Raw genomic sequence first — 22847 nt, forward strand, 5'->3', positions numbered from 1 at the left:
GTACCCCTTAAGGTGCTGCATGCAAGAGAAATATTCACTGTGTAGCAGATCCCAGATCTACACATGTGTGTACCTCTCCTCTCTTTGCTCCTTTAAAGATTCAGCCCCTCCGGCTAATCCACATGCAAAGAAAATATTGCTCCCATAGCATAATACCATACCATACCATAGCATAGCATAATACCATTTTCAAAGTGTTTATTGGATATACAAAGTTGTGAACATACTCACGTTTTCTTTGTGTGCAAAAAGCATTTAAATTTAGGGATGATTTGCGCTCCACAGCTTCAAACCGGAAGTGACGCAAAGACACTACACGCTCCGGCATACGCGTTTCATCATCAAGACATCATCTGGAGCTGCACCATCTTGCGGCACTTCCCAATTATATATAGCTGTGGTGACCTGACAACCTCTGACCGTGTGATTAGGACCCATTTGTGGTTGTTCTGGGATTTGTATTTTATGAGATTCTGATCTGTTTAAACCAATGTTCACAATTGAATTAGCTGAATTTGCCATACCCCTTACTTCTAAAGCCAAGGATTAATCTCCTTCTGGTGAGCCTTCAGTGAATGTGTAGTCAATCCTGGATTTTATACCCGCCACGATCTAATTATATACACAAACCAAGAAGTCTCCTTTAATATCACCTCTTCACTCAGAAATATGAGCAGGTGTGAAATGTGCATGCACATGAGCTTAGGCTTATAGAATCTTGTTTACCTTGCACCCTCTTTGGAAAGTAGACACACCAAATTATCTAGTAAAGGCAGGGTACCTTTTTTGAAGTTGTAATTTTTTGCCACAGTTTTCTGGAAAATGAGGAAATGAAATAAAGTTTTTTGCACAAAGTTATTTCTTCTCACACACAGCATACACATACTTACAATTACACCCAAAAAGCATCAGTAAGGGGATATCACATGTGGGAGATTTTTTCACTGCCTAGATGCATAGAGAGATCCAAAATCCAAGGAGTGCCTCTAGGTTTTTAAGGGACAAAAAATACACTGATTTCCTGGATATGTATTGTGTTTCTAAAGGCCCTGAAGAGCCAGGAAATAACCACATTTCGGAAAGCAGACCTTGTATTTACTAAGAGGTATAGTAAGCCTTTTAACCACTTGAACTTTGGAAGATTTACCCCCCCTTCATGACCAGGCTATTGTTTGTGACTGACTGATAATTGCATGGTCATGCAACGTTGTACCCAAATAAAATTTATAGTATTTTTTCCCACACTTTTGCTGGTATTTTTATTTTTGTGCTATACACAAAAAACACATAATTTTGAAAAAAAAAAACAATATTTTTTACTTTCTGCTATGAACCATATCCAATAAAGAAATTGAAAAAATTAAATTATCTCATAAATGTAGGTCAATATGTATTCCGCTACATATTTTTGGTAAAAAAAATCCCATATATTGACTGGTTTGCGCAAAAGTTATGGCATCTACAAAGTATGGGATATTTTTATTTATTTTTTAACTAGTAATGACACTGACACTTTTGTCAGTGGTCATTTCTAAAAAATATGCACTGTCACTGTACTAATCACACTAGCTGGGAAGGAGTTAACATCAGTGGTGGTCAAAGGGTTAACTGTGTCCCTTAATAAGTGTTTATGTGAATTGTGTGATGTGCTTTTACTAGGGGAAGAGATGAAATTTATTCCCTGCTTTGCAAGGACACAAATTGTATCCCTTCCCCCCCTGTCAGAATAGCGATCTGCCATGTTTAGATAGGCAGATCACAGTTCTGTGTCTCTGTCTGACCATCGGCGGGTGCAGGCAGGCATCAAGCACTCGCACACGCCAATTGGCTTCCACTGTTTGTAATCACAGCGATAAAAAGCCACCAGCGACGTGCATGCCCGCCCCTACCCAGAGGTGCACACTGCTGCCACCACGTAGCAGTAAAACTTCTATAGGGCGTGTGACAAGCAGTTAAAATGATGGTTGTACACCCTGTACAACCACTTTTAAATACAGGTAAGCATATATTAAGGCTCACTTGTAGGTACTGGAAATATTTCCTAAACCTCCACGGTTTAAGAGATATTTATGAAAAAGATGAGTGCTGGTGATTACAGCGCATTCGCACTTTAGGAAGGGTACAACGTGCCGTTTCTAATAGGGGTCATGCCGTTACAGACGGCTACTCTGCACATGTGCTAAGTGATGTCACTTGACTCCGGCCAGTCACAGCCGGAGTTCGCAGCCACAGAAGGAGGTAGGTGACACATAATGGGCTACTATTCGACGCATAGTAGCCCATTATGCTTTACCTTTGCAGGGAAATAAAAATAAAGAGGAAGTAAAACCCACCGGGGTTTGCTTCCTCTTTAAGTATCACATTTTTTGCCACTAATAACTGGAAAATGTGGAAAGAAAACACTGGACAACAAAGATTTTGCTTCCTGATCCTTTTTGGTGTATCTTTTAGATTTTTTGGCTGTTAATCATAAAAATACCTTGAATTAACCTATCGTATACCATTTTATAGAAATCGTCTGTTTTTGCAATTAGCAATACCTGTTGGCTATGCTGCACACAAGAAAGAAACATATATAAACATGGAATTGTTGAAACACATCCAGTACACCAAATACAACTGGAATATCTGTGGAGATCTAAAAGTGGTGGCTTTGCTCCTTGGAATGCATACCAAGTACTGTTGTTACATATGTGAATTGGACAGCCATGCAAGACAATCACATTGCAATAAAAAGAAACGACCACTGTGAAAGAATTTGGTTCCCAGGCACAAAAATGTGGCACATGAACCACTTGTTGAAACAAAAAATATATTTTTGCCTTCCCTTCACAAAAAACTAATACTGATAACATTTCTACCCCGCTTTCGGTCCTTCACCATTTCATACCGTACCTTGATTTGAAAATTTGAATCACCAAAGGCATTACCCTACTCAAAGATTTATATCATGACACATCCCTTTGCAAATTTGATTATTTGGCCTCTCGATTCCACCTTCCTTCATCAGCATATTTCCCCTATTTACAAATTTACTCTTTTCTACTGAAGCACCCTTTACCTTTCTGCTTGAAATTACCTTCATTACTCTATAAGTTCCTTCAGGACCCTAGTAGCCCCATTAAAGGAATATCTCTGCTTTATGGTATTTATAACGCCCAAGACTCCTTTTCTAAAACAACTACTATCACTAAATAGGAAAAAATCCTAGGTAAGTCCTTCCCTGACAACTACTGGAAGTTATCATTTTCTACTACTGGATCCCACCCCTGAACTCGCTTTACTTTACCTAACAATACATGAATTCCCTTCCAAGACCAGAGTAGTGCTTACACAACTATTGCTAGCAGCTAAACTAACTATCACAAGGCTGTGGAACTCGGATAAATCTCCATCTCCCACTGATGCAGTACTCACTCTCAACCACCAGTGCAAGATGGAGAAACTATTAGCTATTACGGATCTCAGGATCACGCCATTTCGGATCAAATGGAATGGCTGGTAATCGAGCCCAAGATGTACGGTTAAAGAATGATAACTGGTTTTCCTTACACAATCTACTTCATGCACTTATATATAGCTTTCATCTTTGTTCTTAATACTTACATAAGGTGACTCTCCCTCTCCCCCCCCCCTTCCTTTCTTCTCTTCCTCTCCTTCTTAATCAATTACCAGGGCACCTTCTCTCCAATATAATCCCCAGAATAGAATTTGGAGGATATCTACGGTGACACTGTGAACAGTTATATTGGATTTACTGCCACCTTCACCAACTGGTGCTTCTTGTTGTTTGAAATTATCGTATCTATATATCGCCTCTCATGCTTTTCCTCCTACTGTACCCTTTCCTTCTGTGTATGTCTACTTCCCTTTCCTTGTTGCCTAATAAATGTTGATTTTGACAGGTGGGGGGTTCCCTTCCCTCTCTGGCACAGTTTGATCCCATTGGGGTGCCGGGGAAGTTAAGATTTGCCATAGTACGCAACTATTTCATGTTAGCTGTTAAATGTATGGCAGATACTAGTTATATGACTATGTTCCTTTGCTGTTTGTGTTATTTCTATAAAAATTCAATAAAAAATTATTGCAACTGAAAACTAATACTGATGAAAAATTTAATGAAAGCAATGGACAAGGAAGGTGAAGGATTTTAATTTTTTTGACACAGATCGTTCTAAGAAAAAATTATGCCAAGAATAAGGCTGCTTTCACACTGCAGCGGGAGCGGCGTCGGCGGTAAAGTGCCGCTATTTTTAGTGGCGCTTTACCGTCGTTTTAGCCGCGGTCTGCGGGCGCTAGCGGGGTGGTTTCAACCCCCGCTAGTGGCCGAAAAGGGGTTAAACCCACCCGCAAAGCGCCACTGCAGCGGCGCTTTGCCGGCGGTATTGCCGCGGTGTCCCATTGATTTCAATGGGTAGGAGCGGTTTAGGAGCGGTGAATACACCGCTCCTTCACCGTTGCAAAGATGCGGCTAGCAGGACTTTTTTCACCGTCCTGCCAGCGCATCGCTCCAGTGTGAAAGCCCTCCGGCTTTCACACTGGAGTTAAAGGGGCCGGTTTTTTTCAGGCGTTACACAGGCGCTATTTTTAGCGCTGTAACGCCTGAATACCGCCCCAGTGTGAAAGCAGCCTAAGAGAGGCATTTTTGTTGGTCTCAAAATAATAGAAATGTAGGCGCCAACAGGTTGAAACACCATTGTATGTAATTAAAAAGTCTATATTAAGAACATCATATAAAGTCCATAAATGGATGCGTAAAGTCCATAAAATGTGTGCCTGGGGACAGTTCTTTGGAGGAGCAGAAGCAGACTCTATGTAAAACACAATAACAAATGGAGAAGTGACTCTAAGTGCAGACTGTAGACAGCGTTAATAAAGAATAATTTGCCAAATTACAACTTTGTAAGCTGCCATTTGGCATTTTATTCTTTATTAAAGCTGTCTACTGTTTTTGATTTTTATTAGTCTGCAGACCAGGTATGTCATCAGTGACAAGCAATTTGAAGATCTGTTAGTGAGGCCAGAGAACATCACCTGGAAAGTTTTCAATAATGTGGTTTTGAATTTTCTTGGCAGCCATACTATATTCAGCTGGTTGACAAACTTCTTACAGCACACAAAACCATGACATGCAATATGTCACTGAAGATTTATTTTCTGCTTTCCCACTTGGACTTCTTTACTAAAAATCTAGCTGCAGCTAGTGATGAACACATTGAAAGATTTTCACCAGGACTTTGCTACAATGAAAAATCGATATCAGGGCAACTAGAATTTTTCAGTGCTGGCTGACTATTGCTGAACACTGCAAGTTGCACCAGTCACTGAGTACAAATGAAAATCAGCAGCAAAACACTTTTAGCACTGTTGAACTTATGTAGCATGCGGAAACAATATAGTCAATTAAAGCTAAAGAGTTACATTCTGCTACTCCTACCGAGTATGGGGATGCCAAATGTGTGAGACTTTTTCAGAGCTGAGCTACATAGTGCGGCCCAAAATCCATGGAGCACCTTCAGGCTTTCAAGGGGCATAAATTATGCATTTAATTTCTTGGCTACCTATTAGGCTTGTGCAATTTGTTTCGTAACGAATCAAAATTCGGCCGAATTTTGCATCTTTCGGACATTCGGATGCATCCGAATAAAAAAAATAACGAATAACAACGAATACGAAAGAAATATAACGAATGAATTCGAATTAATTCGACATGATTTGGTAATTCAAATCATAAGATCTAATGAAACAAAAGGTCAGCTCAAAGTAAATCTTATATTCCAATCAGCTAATTAATTTTGTGCCGGAGGATGGATTACTGGCAAAGTGCATTCCTGAAAACTGAGTTAGAAGGGTGTTGTATTGTATTTGAGCCGAGGAGAAGAGACGTTGTCATTGTGTGTGTTAAAAGATTCAAAAAGCAAACGACTTTCCAAATTACGAATCATTATCACGAATGCCTATACATACATAAATAGCGAATTTCAACGAATACGAACAAATGAATTTGACACTCTACGAATAATAACGAATTATCCGAAAACGTATTAACGTAACATAACGAATATAACAGAACAAAATTATGTGTTTTACGAATGACAACAAACCGAAACTAAACAAAATTTTCTGTTGTGCACAAGTCTACTACCTATTACATTTTTCACCAGGGTGTACTGTACTGCTAGTGCTTGCCCGCTGCAATTCAGTAGGATGTTCAGAGCTTGGTGACACAGCTCACCTGCCTTTTTTTTTTAGCAGGGACCCCATCATATTCTGAAACAGTGGTGGCTGTTAACAAACCCCTGTTTTCTTTACTGTTATCCCCTTACTATATACTATATATACACTGTATACATTGTTTTGTAAATTATTGGCAGTGACTGTACTGGTACCTCATGGAACTGGTACTGGTGCTGACTGGTGAATAGGACACTGGCTCTGGTTAACCATGGTACTACCTGACACTGTACTGATGTGGCTGGTCACCAGGTTACTGGTGCTGGTTTACATTGGCATTGGTGATACTGTACTGGTATAGCAGTAATCAGAACACTGTTGCTGGCTTACCCTGGTCTTGTTAACACTCATTAAACTGTTGCTGGCTTCACTGGCTCTGGTGACTTTGGCACTGTGTGGCAGTCAACAGGACATTGTTGCTGGTGTCACCGGCTCAGTTAGCATTAGTGTGTCTAGCAATCAAAACAGTGTTGTTATCTTACGCTGGCTCTAATAACTGTCAGGAACGGTGCTATTACTGGTTTCAACTGCTGGTGGCACTGTTACGCTCAGCACCAAAGGGTGTAATTCTGGTGGCCACCAACGGGTCTCCCTACCTGGACTACCGACCAGCTATCAATCACACCTGTGAGTATGCTGGTCTGTATAAACCCGCCCTGAGCCCAAGCTCATTGCTTCAGAATTCCCTCTGCTAGTCTTGTCCCTGCTTTTGTTCCTGCTTGTTCCTGGATCCCGTTCCGTGAATCCTGTTCTTGAGACCTGTTCCCTATTACCTGCTCCATACAGTCTGCTTCCTTATACCTGGCTTCTGTTCGCCTGTTGCTTTTGTCCCTGCCTTGTTTATTCCATGTTTTTTTCCTTTCTCATGTATATATATTAGTTAGATAGTTAGTTAGGTGGTTTTGGAGTTTGCTGTGTTTTGCACTTATTTTCTTGTTTATGGTTTGAGGTGTTAGGTTTTTTCGGATGGTGAGTCTGACTTGGTGGAAGGAGACCTTTCTTACGGCTCTGATTCAAGTCTCTCTGAAGTGGGAACAGAGGGACAGGAGCACAGCGGGGTAGGAGCGTCTGGCCAGATGCAGCAGCAGGTGCTGGTGAAGGTGAAGATCTTCAGATGCAGGAGCTCTCTACAGCAGAAGGCAGCCGATGATGGTTGGCAAACTGGCTGTGGTATCAGACCGGGTAGTGCACGGGTCTGGAGAGGCAGAAGCAAGCCCGGAAGGATCACTGGGTGGGATAGCAACAGAAACAGCAGCAAGCCGGAGCCAGCAGAAGAATCAGGTAACAAGCAGGGGTTGGGCAACAGGTATCAGTCCAAGAAGGGTCAAACAAGCCGGGGTCAGAGCAGGAGAAGGCAGCAGAGTCAAACGGAAGCCGGGTCAGGTGTCAGGTAGGATACAGGCAGAATAACGGGTTGCTTCAGGTACTAGCTGCAGACGAACAGCACAGAACATCTGCAGCTGTACCTTTAAAAAGGGCCACTGGCGCCAATCGCGCTAGCGCGCAAACGTGCGTGCGTGTGCCGTGCGCACATACGAACGGCGTGCACCCGCGCGCGTTTGGAGACGCGCGTGCCCGCGACGACCTGCGGCACGAACGCCCGTGCGCGAACGGAGACCCGATCGCACGGAACGGACGGATTCCTGACATGAGGTTTGGTTTGCACGTGTGTCCTTATCTTTAATAAACATACTTTTTTCATTTACTTGTTTGTCCCTGATTCCTTGGTGCAGCCCAACGATCTGATCACCTGTATTGGATGTTTATGTATAACATCCCTGACAGAATTCTGAAGCCATACAATCAGATCGGTTGCACCTGGGAATTGGGCCTGAGCACTTGCTATTGTTGAAAGATGCATCTGGAAGACATTCTGCATTTATTGCTCCTAGCAACAGATGACAGAGATTTTCGTTATCAGACGTTGGGTGAATACACTAGGGAACAATTGTTAGAATGCATCTGTCTAGCTAATATTTTTATTGATCAAGGCAGTTTTGTGTTTGAAGACGTGCAACCATTGATTTAGATCTGTGCTGGGATGGCCCTGTCTGATACCTCTAGTGGAGGTGATGACTATACACCCCCTTTTAGTGCAGCTCAAGTAGAATCTTTGGTGTGGCTATTGGAAGATGACTCAGCCTTTTTCTTTGAGCAATATTTAGCTTGTCCTACCAATGAAGTACCAGTACCCTGTTTCCTCCTGCTGTACCCACCCTGCCATTAACCCTCCTGCTTCTTCTTGGTTGCCTCCATCAGCTTCACTAAATCTCCCTTCATCGTATCTCAGCCTGAAGTTCCGGTGCCCGTTACCCAGCCTGTGGAGCCGGTGCCTGCTACCCAGCCTGCTAAACCAGTGCCCATCACCCGGCTTGCTGGGCCAGGTGCCCGTCGCCAAGCTTGCTAAGCCAGTACCCATTACCCAGCCTACTGGGCCGGTGCCCGTTACCCAGCGCGTTGTGGCAGTACCTGTTACCCAGCCTGCTGATACGGTGCTCGCTGCCCGGCCTGACGTTTTGGTGTCTGCTACCCAGCCAGATGACCCGAAGCCTGCTCCCCAGCCAGATGACCCGAAGCCTGCTCCCCAGCCAGATGACCCGAAGCCTGCTCCCCAGCCAGATGACCCGAAGCCTGCTGCCCAGCCTGACGAGCCTCTGTCCGCTGCCCAGCCTGATGTGCCTCTGTCCGCTGCCCAGCCTGATGTGCCTCTGTCCGCTTCCCAGCCTGATGTGCCTCTGTCTGCTGCCCAGCCTGATGTGCCTATGCCTGCTGCCCAGCCTGATGTGCCTATGCCCGCTGCCCAATTTGATGTGCCTGCTGCCCAGCTTGATGTGCCTGTGCCGCTGCCCAATTTGATGTGCCTGCTGCCCAGCCTGATGTGCCTGTGTCCGCTGCCCAGCCTGATGTGCCTGTGCACGCTGCCCAGCTTGATGTGCCTGTGCACGCTGCCCAGGTTGATTTGCCTGTGCCCGCTGCCCAGGTTGATGTGCCCACTGCCCAGCTTGATGTGCCAGCTGCCCAACTTGATGTGTCTGCTGCCCAGCTTGATGTGCCTGTTGCTAAGCTTGATGTGCCTGTGCCTGCTGCCCAGCTTGATGTGCCTGTGCCTGCTGCCCAGCTTATAGTGCCTCTGCTTGCTGTCCAGCCTGATGATCCGGGGCCTCCTGCCCAGACTGATGACGTGGAGCCTGCTGCCCAGCCTGATGACCCCAAGGCCACTGCCCAGCCTAATGACCCGGAGCCTGCTGCCCAGCCTGATGACCCGAAGCCTGCTGTCCAGCCTGATGATCCGGTGCCCTTTGCCCAGCCTGATGACCTGGTGCCCTTTGCCCAGAATGATGACACATGCTCTTTGCCCAGCCTGATGACATGGTGCCTGCTAAACCTGTTCCTGACGCCCAAGCTTCCCACTATTTTCCTGACTGATGCCCATCTTGCTGTGTCAATCCTGCTTGTTGCCCAGCCTGAATGTAATGCCCCTGTGTGGTCCACCTATGATGTGTTCTTGCCCATTGTCCTGACAATTTTCTTCTCCAGATCCAAACTTCCTGACCTGGGTGGTGGGGTGCGTGTCCTATTTTCGGACTCTGGTGGCACGTCCCCCAGTGAACTAAAGGACTCTGGCCTTGGAAGTGCAAAGAAGTCTGCAGACCCAGTAGGGAAACTTTTTAGGGTGTTTTTGCACCAACTCGGACTGTCGTACCCAGGGCTGAATGGACCACCTGGAGGCCACTCCTTAATCATGAACGGTGTCATTACTGGTTTCACCTGCTTGTGGCACTGTTACGCTCAACACCAAAGGGTGTAATTCTGGTGGCCACCAGTGGGTGTCTCCCTGCCTGGACTACCGACCAGCTATCATTCACACCTGTTGTGAGTATGCTGGTCTATGTAAGCCCAAGCTCATTGCTTCAGAATTCCCTCTGCTAGCCTTGTCTCTGCCTGTACCTGCTTTTGTTTCTGCATGTTTCTGCTTGTTTGTGGACCCCGTTCCATGAATCCTGTCCTTGAGACCTGTTCCTTGCTCCTTACGGTCAGCTTCCTTATACCTGGTTTCTGTTCCCCTGTTGCTTTTGTCCCTGCCTTGTTTATTCCATGTTTCTTTCCTTTGCTCTTGTGTATATATATATATATATATATATATATATATATATATATATATATATTAGTTAGTTAGGTGGTTTTGGGGTTTGCTGTGTTTTGCACTTATTTACTTGTTTATGGTTTGCTGTTTGATTTGTACGTGCTTATCTTTCCTACACTCTATACTACACTCTCTAACCCACATCTTCAATCTCTCCCCCACCTCTGGCATCTTCCCCGATGCTCTAAAACATGCATTGGTCACCCCCATACTTAAAAAGCCATCCTTGGACCCTACCAATCTTAACAACCTACGCCCTGTCTCCTTGCTCCCCTTTTCCTCTAAACTCCATGAATGCCTGGTTTACAACCAACTGAGTGACCACCTCATTAAAAATCTAATTAAAAATAACCTTCTTGATCCCCTTCAGTCTGGATTTCGCCCTCAACACTCCACAGAAACTGCTCTTTTAAAACTCACAAATGACCGACTAACTGCAAAAACCAATGGACACTATTCTGTACTACTACTTCTGGAACTTTCAGCTGCCTTTGACACGGTTGACCACCCCCTCCTCCTCAAAAAACGTTACTCCCTCGGTCTTCATGACTGTGCTCTTCTGTGGCTCTCATCCTACCTATCCCAACGCACCTTCAGTGTCACTTACAATTCTACTTCCTCCACTCCTCTTCTCTTCTCCGTCGGGGTCCCCAAAGGTTCTGTTCTTGGACCTCTTTTACTTTCAATCTACACCTCTTCCCTGGGTCAGCCTCTCACAGCTTTCAATATAATTTCTACGCTGACGACACCCAAATCTATCTACCACCTCACAACTTACTCCATCAGTCTCCTCACGCATCACTAACTTGCTAACAGACATATCTGTATGGATGTCACACCACTTCCTCAAACTCAACTTGTCCAAAACCAAGCTTATAATATTTCCTCCCCCATGTGCCTCTTTTCCTGACTTATCTGTCGAGAGCAATGGCACAACCATCCACCCATCCCCACATGTCAACTTGCTAGGTGTTATCCTGGACTCTGAACTCTCCATTAGGCCCCACATCCAATCACTTTCCAAAGCTTGCCGCCTCAATCTCTGCAATATCTCTAAACAACATCCCTTTCTAACCAATGAAACCACAGAGTTTCTGATTCACTCCCTGGTTATCTCTTGCCTTGACTACTGCAACTCCCTTGCCATTGTTTTCCTTTTAAATAGACTATCCCCCCCCCCTTCAGTCCATCATGAATGCTGCTGCCAGACTCATCCACCTTACAAACCGCTCAGTGTCTGCTACCCCTCTCTGCCAATCCCTCCATTGGCTGCCACTCACCCAACAAATGAATTCAAAATACTAACAATAAGTTACAAAGCCATCCACAACTACGCCCCCAGCTACATCACTAGCCTAGCCTAGTCTCAAAATATCAACCTAATATCAACCTAATTGCCCTCTTCATTCCTCCCAAGACCTCCTGCTCTCTAACTCCCTCATCACCTCCTCCCATATCCGCCTCCAGGACTTCTCCCAAGCCTTGCCCATCCTCTGGAATTCCTTACCCCAATCTGTCAGACTGTCTCCCAATTTATCCACTTCTAGGCGATTCCTGAAAACATTCCTCTTCAGAGAAGCCTATCCTGCCTCCATCTAACTGCACTATTTTCTCCATTATCCCCCACAGCTATTACCCTTTTGTACAACTTGACCCTCCCTCCTAGATTGTAAGCTCTAACGAGCAGGGTCCTCTGATTCCTACTGTATTGAATTGTATTGTAATTGTACTGTCTGCCCTAATGTTGTAAAGCATTGCGCAAACCGTCGGCGCTATATAAATCCTGTATTATAATAATAATAATAATTACACACAGGTGGACTCTATTTATTAAGTAGGTGACTTCTGAAGGCAATTGATTCCACTAGATTTTATTTAGGGGTATAAGAGTAAAGGGGGCTGAATACAAATGCATGCCACACCTTTTACATATTTGTCAAAAAATCCCCTCACATGTCCAGGAAGAGATCACATGGCCCATATGATAGGTTCATGGTGATCTCCAACCAGGACATAGACAGGAAGGGATCACATGGCCCCTATGGTAGGTTCATGGTAGTCTACAACCAGGACATAGCCAGGAAGGGATCACATGGCCCCTATGTTAGGTTTATAGTGATCTCCGTTCAGGACATAGCCATGCAGGGGTCACATGGCCCCTATAAGTTTATGGCAATCTACAACCAGGACATAGCCAGGAAGGGATCACATGGACCCTATGATAGGTTCATATTTATCTCCGACCAGTACATAGAAAGGGAGGGATCACATGGCTCCTATGAGAGGTTCATAGTGGTCTTTGACCAGGACATAGACAGGAAGGGATCACATGGCCCCTATGGTAGGTTCATATTGATCTCCAACAAGGACATAGCCAGGAAGGGATCACATGGCCACTTTGGTTACAGCATTTGTTCACACCTGGCTAAAACTTTTGCACAGTACTGTAGAGGGAACATTGTATGTACAGATATGATGGGAAGGGGGGGGGGGTACCACTTACCAGGTGAGGCATCCATCTTGTGAGATTGCGTTGGCTGGGAATCAAACCCAGGTCAACTGCTTGTAAAGCAGCTATGCTCACCACTGCACCACCAATGCGAGGTAGCATGTCTTTATAGTGTGGAAAGAAACCCACGCGAGCACAGGGAGAACATGCAAACTCCATGCAGTTAGTGTTCTGAACCCCCAATCCTTCCATAAAGAGTACCTGTCACCGCCTAATACTGTCACAAAAAAGTGATCAGATTTTTATTTATTTTTTAAAGGGACAATATTAAAAAAATAAGATAAAATAAACAAGAAAATAAAAAGTTAAAGCGTCCGTGTACCCGCGTGCTTGCCCAACAAAGAAAATGTATACGTAAGTCGTGCCCCCAAATGTAAACGTGTTCAAATCACACATATGAGGTATCGCCGTGATCGTCAGAGTGTGAGCAATAATTCTAGTACAAGACCTCCTCTGTAACTCTAACCTGGTAACCGTTAAAAATATTTAAAACTTCGCCTATGGAGCTTTTTAAGTACCGTAGTTTGTCACCATTCCACGGGTGTGCAGAATTTGCAACCATAACATGTTTGGTATCTATTCACTCGGCATAACATCCTCTTTCACAATATAGACAAATTGAGCTAACTTTACTGTTTTATTATTTTTTAATTCAAAAAAATATATTTTTTCAAAGACCTCTGTGAAAATACTGTGTGACATAAAATATTGCAACAACCGCCATTTTATTCTCCAGAATCTTTGCTATGAAAATATATATAATGTTTGAGGGTTCTAAGTCATTTTCTATCAAAAAATACAGATTTTTTTTGTAGTGGAGGATATAAAAAGGTGGCAGTCACTTTTGGGCTTATTTGAGATTTTATTCCACCATTAATATAAGGGGATAGGAAGAAGGGCTACAGATAACCATGGCTCCATACATACTCCAGACTCCACTCCATTTCAAGCCTCAGCTATCATTCCGTATCTTCCAGTACCTCAGGCAGAGAACGAATAGCTATATCCCCAAATGAGTTGCCAGTCACCTGGTGAGGCTCCAGCTTCACACAGCTTACTGGGACTCCTCCAGCAGCAGAGTTTCTCTACCCCCACACTGTCTTGGAATAAGCTTCCCTCCCTAAAGGCAAGGCTTGCTTCAGTTCCAAAACCCATGCCTAATCTTTCTGACACAGGTAGGTGCTCCCCAGGCAGAAGGCCTAGGAGGCCTGCCTAACTGACACCTCCCTTCCCCAAACCAGGGCCTGAGATGGGGGGAATGGTCATCCCAAATATTTATAACCTTCCCAAGCACTTAACACTAGCAAAAAATCTCTTGGATGGCCAGGGAGGTACATAAATAATCATAGCCTAGAGCTATTGTTGTTTCTCACTCTATTACCAAGGGCAAACAGTCATGCTGGATTTAGACCAGCTGGTTTTAAGCTGGCCATAGATGGTTCACACCAGTTCAGCAGGGACCAGCCAAGATTAGAACCATGTATGAGTAGGCTAATTGTACCCAAGTTGATCCATCAATCGACTTGGGTACAACCAGCATGTCATATTTTTAGGTTGTAATTATTGCCAGTGGCTACAGCTACTAGCACTAATCACTGTGTTCTCTAGGCAGGGGCTGCTCACCGCTCCCCCTCGCTGATAGAGCACAATAGCTCTGTAGGGATTCCCCCATCAACACTGACTGTGTTGATGGGGTAATTGAGCAATTTTCTTTCCTGCAACCCGTGGTGCAACTGGGTGACTCCATTCCTTCAATAATGCAAACTCCTCACGGGAATGCATATGATAGACTGAAACAGTCTCCGTAGCGAAAAAATCCCATGCATAACATACAAAGGAATAATCAATCAGTGCTTATATATGAATTATATATGAATAGTTGAACAATGCCATGGCTGATGCATACATAACACATTGAAACAAAAAATAGTGAGAAAAAGTCTTTGAAAAGTTCTAAAAATGCTCTAGTGGGAAGGATAAATAAAAGTGCTAAAATCGTGCATGTATGAGAAATGTGTAACAGGTGTCTCTTCTTTCAACACTAGGGGGGAGATTTAAACAAGCAACTCTTACAAAGCGAATTGAGATGGATATTCCGCCTTAATGCAACTATACCTCCAGGCCTTAATGAAGCGTTTCGTTTCAAACCATACTTGGAGGACTTCCAATCAGGTATATGTGAGCTAGATTTGTAGAAAAATTCTCTGCTCCCATCTTCCTTTATTCCTATTTTGTCATAGTCCCTTGTACATGTATATATGGAGGATATTCTTACTGGTGTATATACACTAATGTATCTGGTTACTATTACAATGTATTTGATTATTATCATATTGACAACATCATAATTGCAGACTAATTTGTTGTGGTACCAATTTCCACAATTATCTCTATGTGTTACCAATTTGATGTTTGTATTTATCATATTTTGATTATTTTCTCCCAGACTGTTCAAATCCTAATCATGTGTTCTATTATAGGACTTGGATTGTTTAAACTTGCGGTCCTCCCACAACTGGCTACTGGGTGTCACTGTCCCTTCCGGGTCCCCATGCGGCCTTTCACCCACTTCCCATATTGGGTCACCTTCAAGCTGCGGACAGGGGGGGGCTCTTCCGTTTTGGTTGGGAGGTGACCCGCTGTCCGGCGCATGGGAGGACCCGGGAGGTGATCGTTAGGTCGTCAAGTTAGGCCTCATGTACACTGCTGCTGGTAAACGGATGTTCAGAGGCAGTTGGCTGCTTTTTCAGCTGCCCCTGAACTCATCCAATGTTATCTTATGTGTATATGTACACAGGTTAGTTTAATGTCGTTTCTAGGCAGTCGCCTTTAGAGGCTTTTCTTTGAAGGCAAAAAATAGAGTTCAGACGCCGAAGTTTCTGATGTTTCAGAGGCCAAACGCGGCTAAACGCGGTAACGTGTTTAGCTGCGTTTTATTTATAGTTGTTTTTCATTTTTGCCTATTGTGAAAAAAAAATAAAAAAATATTTTTCAACCGCTTCTAAATGCAAAATGTGGTAAATGCGGTATGTAAACGCAGCAAAACGGATGTTTTAAAAGTGGGTTTTTATCTGTCAAGTTAAATCTTTCAGGAGAGGTTGTAAAAATGTCCCCATGTACATTAAGCCCCATACACATGGTTGAAAATTCTGATGGAAAAAGTCCGATCCGATCATGTTGTAGGAAAATCTGATAGTGTGTGGGCTCTATCTGACTTTTTCTGTCGGAAAAAGTTTGAGAGCTGGATATAAAATTTTCCGACAACAAAATCCGATCGGACTTTTTCCGATCGTGTGTAGAGAATTCCGATGCACAAAGTGCCTCACATGCTCAGAAAAAATTTGGTGACGAAAGCTACTGGCCTCTACGTAGTCCCTTCATACATTACGAACGTCAGAAGGATCGGATTTTCCGACAACTTTGTGGGACTGTGTGTATGCAAGACAAGTTTTGGCCAAAATCTGTTGGAAAAAATCAGATGGATTTTGTGGTCGGAATGTCCGACCGTGTGTATGGGGCATTAGGGCCCTTACTTGACTTTGGCATATCTAATAGTTTGATTTGTGCTAAAGATAAGTGGACCTTTTGTGTTGCATTTTATGAAGTTCTGTTTTGCTGCTGAAAGCTCTATTTTGACTTTTATGTTTAAGATAACCGGCTGTTGCACGCGGTCTGGATGTGCTAGATGCCCTGAACATTACACTGGATAATAATTGACTCAAAGGTATGCAATATATTCTACAACACCGTTTTCTATTGATAGCTATTGCAAATTTTTTGTAATTTTGTGAATTGCGGATGCACTCAACTTGGTCATTAATCAGACAAAGACAGTTTTCAGATTATGGGGGCTTTCTGGTAGTCTATTGGCTCGTCACTGTGCTCATCATGACCCCATTTCTAACATGGTTTTGGTAGTATTGTCAATATATTTAAACCCACAGGTAACTCAAACTCATAGGTATTTTTTAGCTCTAGCTGTGGTTATGCAGATTGTAGCAGGGCTTGAAGCCACTATTTTACACTTGAAAATGTTGCAACATATACAGTATAACAGAATGTTGATTTGCAATTCAGAACAGGAGGCTTAAAGGACATCAGCTACAGTTCTTAAAAGGTTGATGTTTCCACGACATTTGTCCATTGCTAAAACAACATATATATGGTCAGCTGATGAAATCAACATCTTGCTATTTCAATTTTAAAGAAAACCATTCTACACTGTAAAATTAATTGAATCCATTATATTAATTTTATTGTAAATGTAATAAAAGATTAAAACAAATGACTTTTACTTGCTAAAGAAGCCCTTTACAAAAATGATTACATTACCTAATATTTATAACTATATTATAGACTATACACTAAATTAGACCCATCTATCATTCTGACATTTGCCCAGCCAGTTTGTGCCATTTCAATGAAACAATATTCTCTACTTGTTATTAGGATAAATCAACTCACTATACTGTTAATAAGAAAAAAAATGGCATTTACTGTAATGTGACACAAATACATATCCATAGATATATGGTGGACAACCATTTTCAAACAAAATATCAGGAAAATAAAACTTGTTGTATTTTTTTTTTTTATTGAATTTCTGTAAATAGAAAACGCATGCATTTACAGTATGTCCCTTTGTGTTGCTTGGTTCACATGTATAGTTAGTCCAAGCTGTTTAGTAAAAATAGTCTGGCGAGTAGGCCTCTATATTCTAAAAAAGTGTTTCTCAACCTTTTACAGTGAGGTACCCCAGCAGGTCTAAAAAAAAATCCTAAGTACCCCATCTAGGGATGAGCTTCGAGTTTTCTCATGTTTGACTCGAACATTGCCTGTTCGCCCATTCACCCGAACAGCGAACAATTTGGGGTGTTTGCAGCAAATTTGAAAAGCCACGGAACACCCTGTAAAAGTCTATGGGAGAAATCTAAAGTGCTAATTTTAAAGGCTTATGTGCAAGTTATTGTCATAAAAAGTGTTTGGGAGCAGTGATTTTAATAATGCTTAAAGTGAAACAATAAAATTGTAATATTCCTTAAAATTTCATACCTGGGGTGTGTGTATAGTATGCTTGTAAAGTTTTCCGTGCTTAGAACTGTCCCTGCACAAAGTGTAATTTCTGCAGGAAAAAGCACTCACAGCTATAATGAATTGTCGGCTCCCCGTTATTCAGAGAACAGTCATTGAAAGTCATTGATAAAAAATGTGTGTTGTTCCCCCCCGAATTCAATTACCTTCAGGGCTGGTATGGATATTAAGAGGAACCCCGCGTCAAATTAAAAAAAAAATGACGTGAGGCTCCCCTAAATATCCATACCAGACCCTTTATTCAAGCACGCAACCTGGCAGGCCGCAGGAAAAAAGGGGGGGACGAGAGCGCCCCCCTCCTGAACCGTACCAGGCCACATGCCCTCAACATTGGGAGGATGCTTTGGGGGTCTGTGACCCCTCAAAGCACCATGTCCCCATGTTGATGGGGACAAGGACCTCATCCCCACAACAGGTTTGCGTTACATCAGAGGGGGCGGGGTCACCCACACGTCACTGGGGAAGCCCAGGTTTCCCCTTGCGTCAGAGGGGGACGGGGTCAGGTGACAGGTGGCCCTGTCCTTCTCAGTTAAGACCTGTGAGGCAGCCGGGATTCCGGCAGGGTGTCTCCGGTGGAGACAGGATGCGCACGCTGGACATCATCGGGAGAGATCCCCCATCGCTAGACCCCGGAGAGATGATCAGCCATCGCTGGACCCTGGAGAAGAGATCAGCCATCGCTGGACCCCGGAGAAGAGATCACCCATCACTGGACCCCGGAGAAGAGATCACCAATCGCTGGACCCCGGAGAGATAATCAGCCATCGCAGGATACCAAGAGTGGATTACCACCGCTGTAAACTTTTTTTATTTTTAATAAAGGACTTATCCCATTAGTATCTGTGTCTTTTTTAACAATTTTTTACACATTCTTTGTGAAATGGTAGGGGTACAATGTACCCGTTACCATTTCAAACGGGGGGCAGGATCTGGGGGTCCCCTTGTTAAAGGGGGCTTCCAGATTCTGATAAGCCCCCTGCCCACAGACCCCCACAACCATTGGACAGGGTTGTGGGGATGAGGTCCTTGTCCCCATCAACATGAGGACATGGTGCTTTGAGGGGTCACAGACCCCCAAAGCATCCTCCCAATGTTGAGGGCATGTGGCCTGGTACGGTTCAGGAGGGGGGCGCTCCCCCCCCCTCTTCTCCTGCGACCTGCCAGGTTGCGTGCTCGGATAAAAGGTCTGGTATGGATTTTTGGGGGGAACTCCATGCCATTTTTTTTATATTTGGTGTGGAGTGCCCCTTAAAATCCATACCAGACCAGAAGAGTCTGGTATGGATATTTGGGGGGAACCCCACGTCATTTTGTTTTTAATTTTGACGCGGGGTTCCCCTTAATATTCATACCAGACCTAAAGGGCCTGGTAATTGAATTTGGGGGAACCCCACACATTTTCTTTTTATCAATGACTTTCATTGACTGTTCTCTGTATTACGGGGAGCCGACAATTCATTATAGCCGTGAGTCCTTTTAAATTACTTTTTTTCCTGCAGAAATGACACTTTGTGCAGGGACAGTTCTAAGCACGGAAAACATGCGCCCCTTTACAGGCATACTATACACACCCCCCAGGTATGAAATTTAAAGGAATATTACACTTTTATTGTTTCACTTTAAGCATTATTAAAATCAGTGCTCCCGAAAAAAACGACCATTTTTAAAACTTTTTTTGCATTGATACATTTCCCCTGGGGCAGGACCCAGGTCCCCAAACACTTTTTTATGATAATAACTTGCATATTAGTCTTTAAAATTAGCACTTTTGATTTAGAACGTTTGAGTCCCATAGACTTTAATAGGGTTATAAAGTTCACGCAAATTGTAGGTCTGTTCGCAGGTTCTGGTGTGGACCGAACCAGGGGTGTTCAGCTCATCCCTAACCCCATCTCAAGAAAGTAATTTCTATTGTTTGGGTGTCATGGTTTCTGTGTGATTGTAATGTCAGTATGCGTTTGTAATGATTTCTGTGTGTGTTTGTGATGTTTTTTGTTTGTGTGCAATATCATTGTATGTGTGTATGCTGTAAACATACACATAATCTGAAATTAACACACAGGTAGACACATGCACCCGCATGCAGCCTATTGGTGCAGAGCCCACTAAATGCAGCCTCATCAGTGCAGTGCCTACTAAATGCAGCCTCATCAGTGCAGTGCCCGCCAAATGCAGCCTTATTAGTGCCTGCCAAATACAGCCTACCAGTGCCCATCAAATGAAGCCACCACTGGCCAACAAATTCAGCTTACCAGTGCAGTGCCCACCAAATGCAGCTTATCAGTGCCCACCGAATGCAGTCTCATCAGTGCCCACCAAATGCAGCTTACCAGTGCCCATCAAATGCAGCCTCATCAGTGCCTACCAAATGCAGCTTATCAGTGCCCGAAAAAATGCAGCTTGTCAGTGACCATCAAATGCAGCTTACCAGTGTCCATCAAATGCAATCTCACCAGTGCCCACCAAATGCAGTTTATCAGTGCCCGCCAAATGCAGCTTATCAGTGCCCATAAAATGCAGGCTACAAGTGCAGTGCCTACCAAATGCAGCCTTATCAGTGCCCAGCAAATGTAGCCTACTAGTGCCCATTCAATGCACCCCCACCCCCAGGGGTACAGGTACCATGGGTTGAGAACCACTGTTCTAAAACACAAGGTTGATCAAGTTGCATATCAAATGCATTAAGCCTATACCTGTACCCCTTTCCTTCTCCGTCAAGGAGGTTGTTGTGGTGCTTGTGGTCAAGAAGAGGGTTGGGGTTCACTGCTGGCCAAATTTATTGAACATCAAACTAAAGTAAAAATAAAAAAAGGTTGCTTGTCCTTCCAAAGCGCAGGGGGAATGACAGGCAGCAGAAAATTAAAGTATACAGCAGTAAAGTATACAGCCAGGTAGAAAGGCAGGCATCAGCAAATAAATAAGCATATAATAGTACACCCATGAGCTGCCAGCCCATCCTCAAATCTTTTTTGAGGCGGGAACCTATTAGACAGTCTGGAGTAGGACATCGACTATCCTTTACTGTATGTTGTGTATGTTGTGCTTTTGACTATTGTATACAATTTTTTTTTACACATTATTTATATCATACAGGAATTATATAGAGCCAACAGTTTTAGAAACGCTTTACAAAATAAAGGGAGAAAGCATAGTTACAATACAATTAGATAAAATATGTTTAGGAGGACCTTGCTCACGAGAGTTTACAATCTAAAGGGAAGAACAAGTGATACAAAAGGTATTAACTGTGTGAGCGTGAGTTGTTTGAAAAAGTAAAATGCAGTTGTTAGGTAGAGGTATGTGTTTTCAGGGATTGCCTTAAAGCAGAGAGGGGAAGAGATGGCTTTACAAGTTGAGGTAGGGAATTCCAGAGGATTAGAGAGTCTCTGAAGAAGTGCTGAAGGCAAGCATAGAAGTATGTGATGAGGGAGCTACAGAGTAGGAGTTCCTGGGAAGAGCTAAGAGAACACTTTGGTTAATATTTTGTAATCAGGCTAGTGATGTAGCTGAGGGCATACATACACACAGTACCTCACAAAAGTGAGTACACCCCTCACATTTTTGTAAATATTTTATTCTCTATTTTCATGTGACAACACTGAAGAAATGACACTTTGCTACAATGTAAAGTAGTGAGTGTACAGCTTGTATAACAGTGAGAATTTGCTGTCCATACAAAATAACTCAACACACAGCCATTAATGTCTAATCCGCTGGCAACAAAAGTGAGTACACCCCTAAGTGAAAATGTTCAAATTGGATCTAATTAGCCATTTTCCCTCCCCGGTGTCATGTGACTCATTAGTGTTACAAGGTCTCAGGTGTGAATGGGGAGCAGGTGTGTTAAATTTGGTGTTAACGCTCTCATACTGGTCACTGGAAGTTCAACGTGGCACCTCATGGCAAAGAACTCTCTGAGGGTGTGATAAAAAGAATTGTTGCTCAACATAAAGATGGCCTAGGCTATAAGAAGATTGGCAAGACCCAGAAACTGAGCTGCAGCACTGTGGCCAAGACCAGGACAGGTTCCACTTAAAACAGGCCTCAAAACAGGTGCTCAGCTTCATATCCAGAGGTTGTCTTTGGGAAATAGATGTATAAATGCTGCCAGCATTGCTGCAGAGGTTGAAGGGTCAGCCTGTCAGTGCTCAGACCATACATCACACACTGCATCGTGTTGTCACATGAAAAGATATAATAAAATATTTACAAATATATATATATATATAGATAGATAGATAGATAGATAGATAGATAGATAGATAGATAGATAGATAGATAGATATATTGCTACCCTGAAGGATCCGCCGGTTAGGATTGATCCTCTGTTCTTTACCTCGATCTCCTCAAAGGCCTCAGCCCTTTACACACCAGACAAGCAAACACAGTGAACCACAGCACCCATTTCTTAACACACAATAACAGTGCTATATTGAAACAAGAACGAAGCAGTTAGCAAGGGTAAACTCAATGTATTATTACACAGTAAAGTTGATAACCAAGCAAATACAAATAAGTTGACTATTTTGGTAATACTGTCCGGTAGTGAGGGTTAGGCATAAATGGCATAAACTGTCCATATCAGCATAAACAGTAGCAGTGCCACCTAAAGTGCAGCAGTGAGCAATAATGAGACTTGAGTTAACAATACAAAAACTATACTGCCAGTTGATGGCTATGCTAGGCCTAAACTGTCTGGGTAGGCACGTCAAGATGGATCAGCATAAACAGTGAAGGTGAAATGAGGGAAACCTGTAAGATGGATGATAGGGGCAGTCCTTAAAGTGGTTCTAAAGCCTAAATATTTTTTACCTTAATGCATTCTTTGCACTTACCTAAGCCCTTATTCGATCCAGCACTGTGCACATC

At 43.3% G+C, this 22847-nt stretch overlaps 1 non-coding gene across 1 annotated transcript; it reads right to left on the bottom strand.

The window, feature by feature from the left end:
• Window positions 1–12907: 12907 nt before the first annotated feature.
• On the bottom strand, window positions 12908–12979 carry TRNAV-UAC (transfer RNA valine (anticodon UAC)). The gene has a single exon. It is a non-coding gene; the product is annotated as a tRNA-Val (tRNA).
• Window positions 12980–22847: the final 9868 nt, after the last annotated feature.

Source organism: Lithobates pipiens, unplaced genomic scaffold (assembly GCF_037356315.1).
Source record: "Lithobates pipiens isolate NorthernLeopardFrog02 unplaced genomic scaffold, aLitPip1_a1.2 Scaffold_8, whole genome shotgun sequence".
Lineage (NCBI taxonomy): Eukaryota > Metazoa > Chordata > Amphibia > Anura > Ranidae > Lithobates > Lithobates pipiens.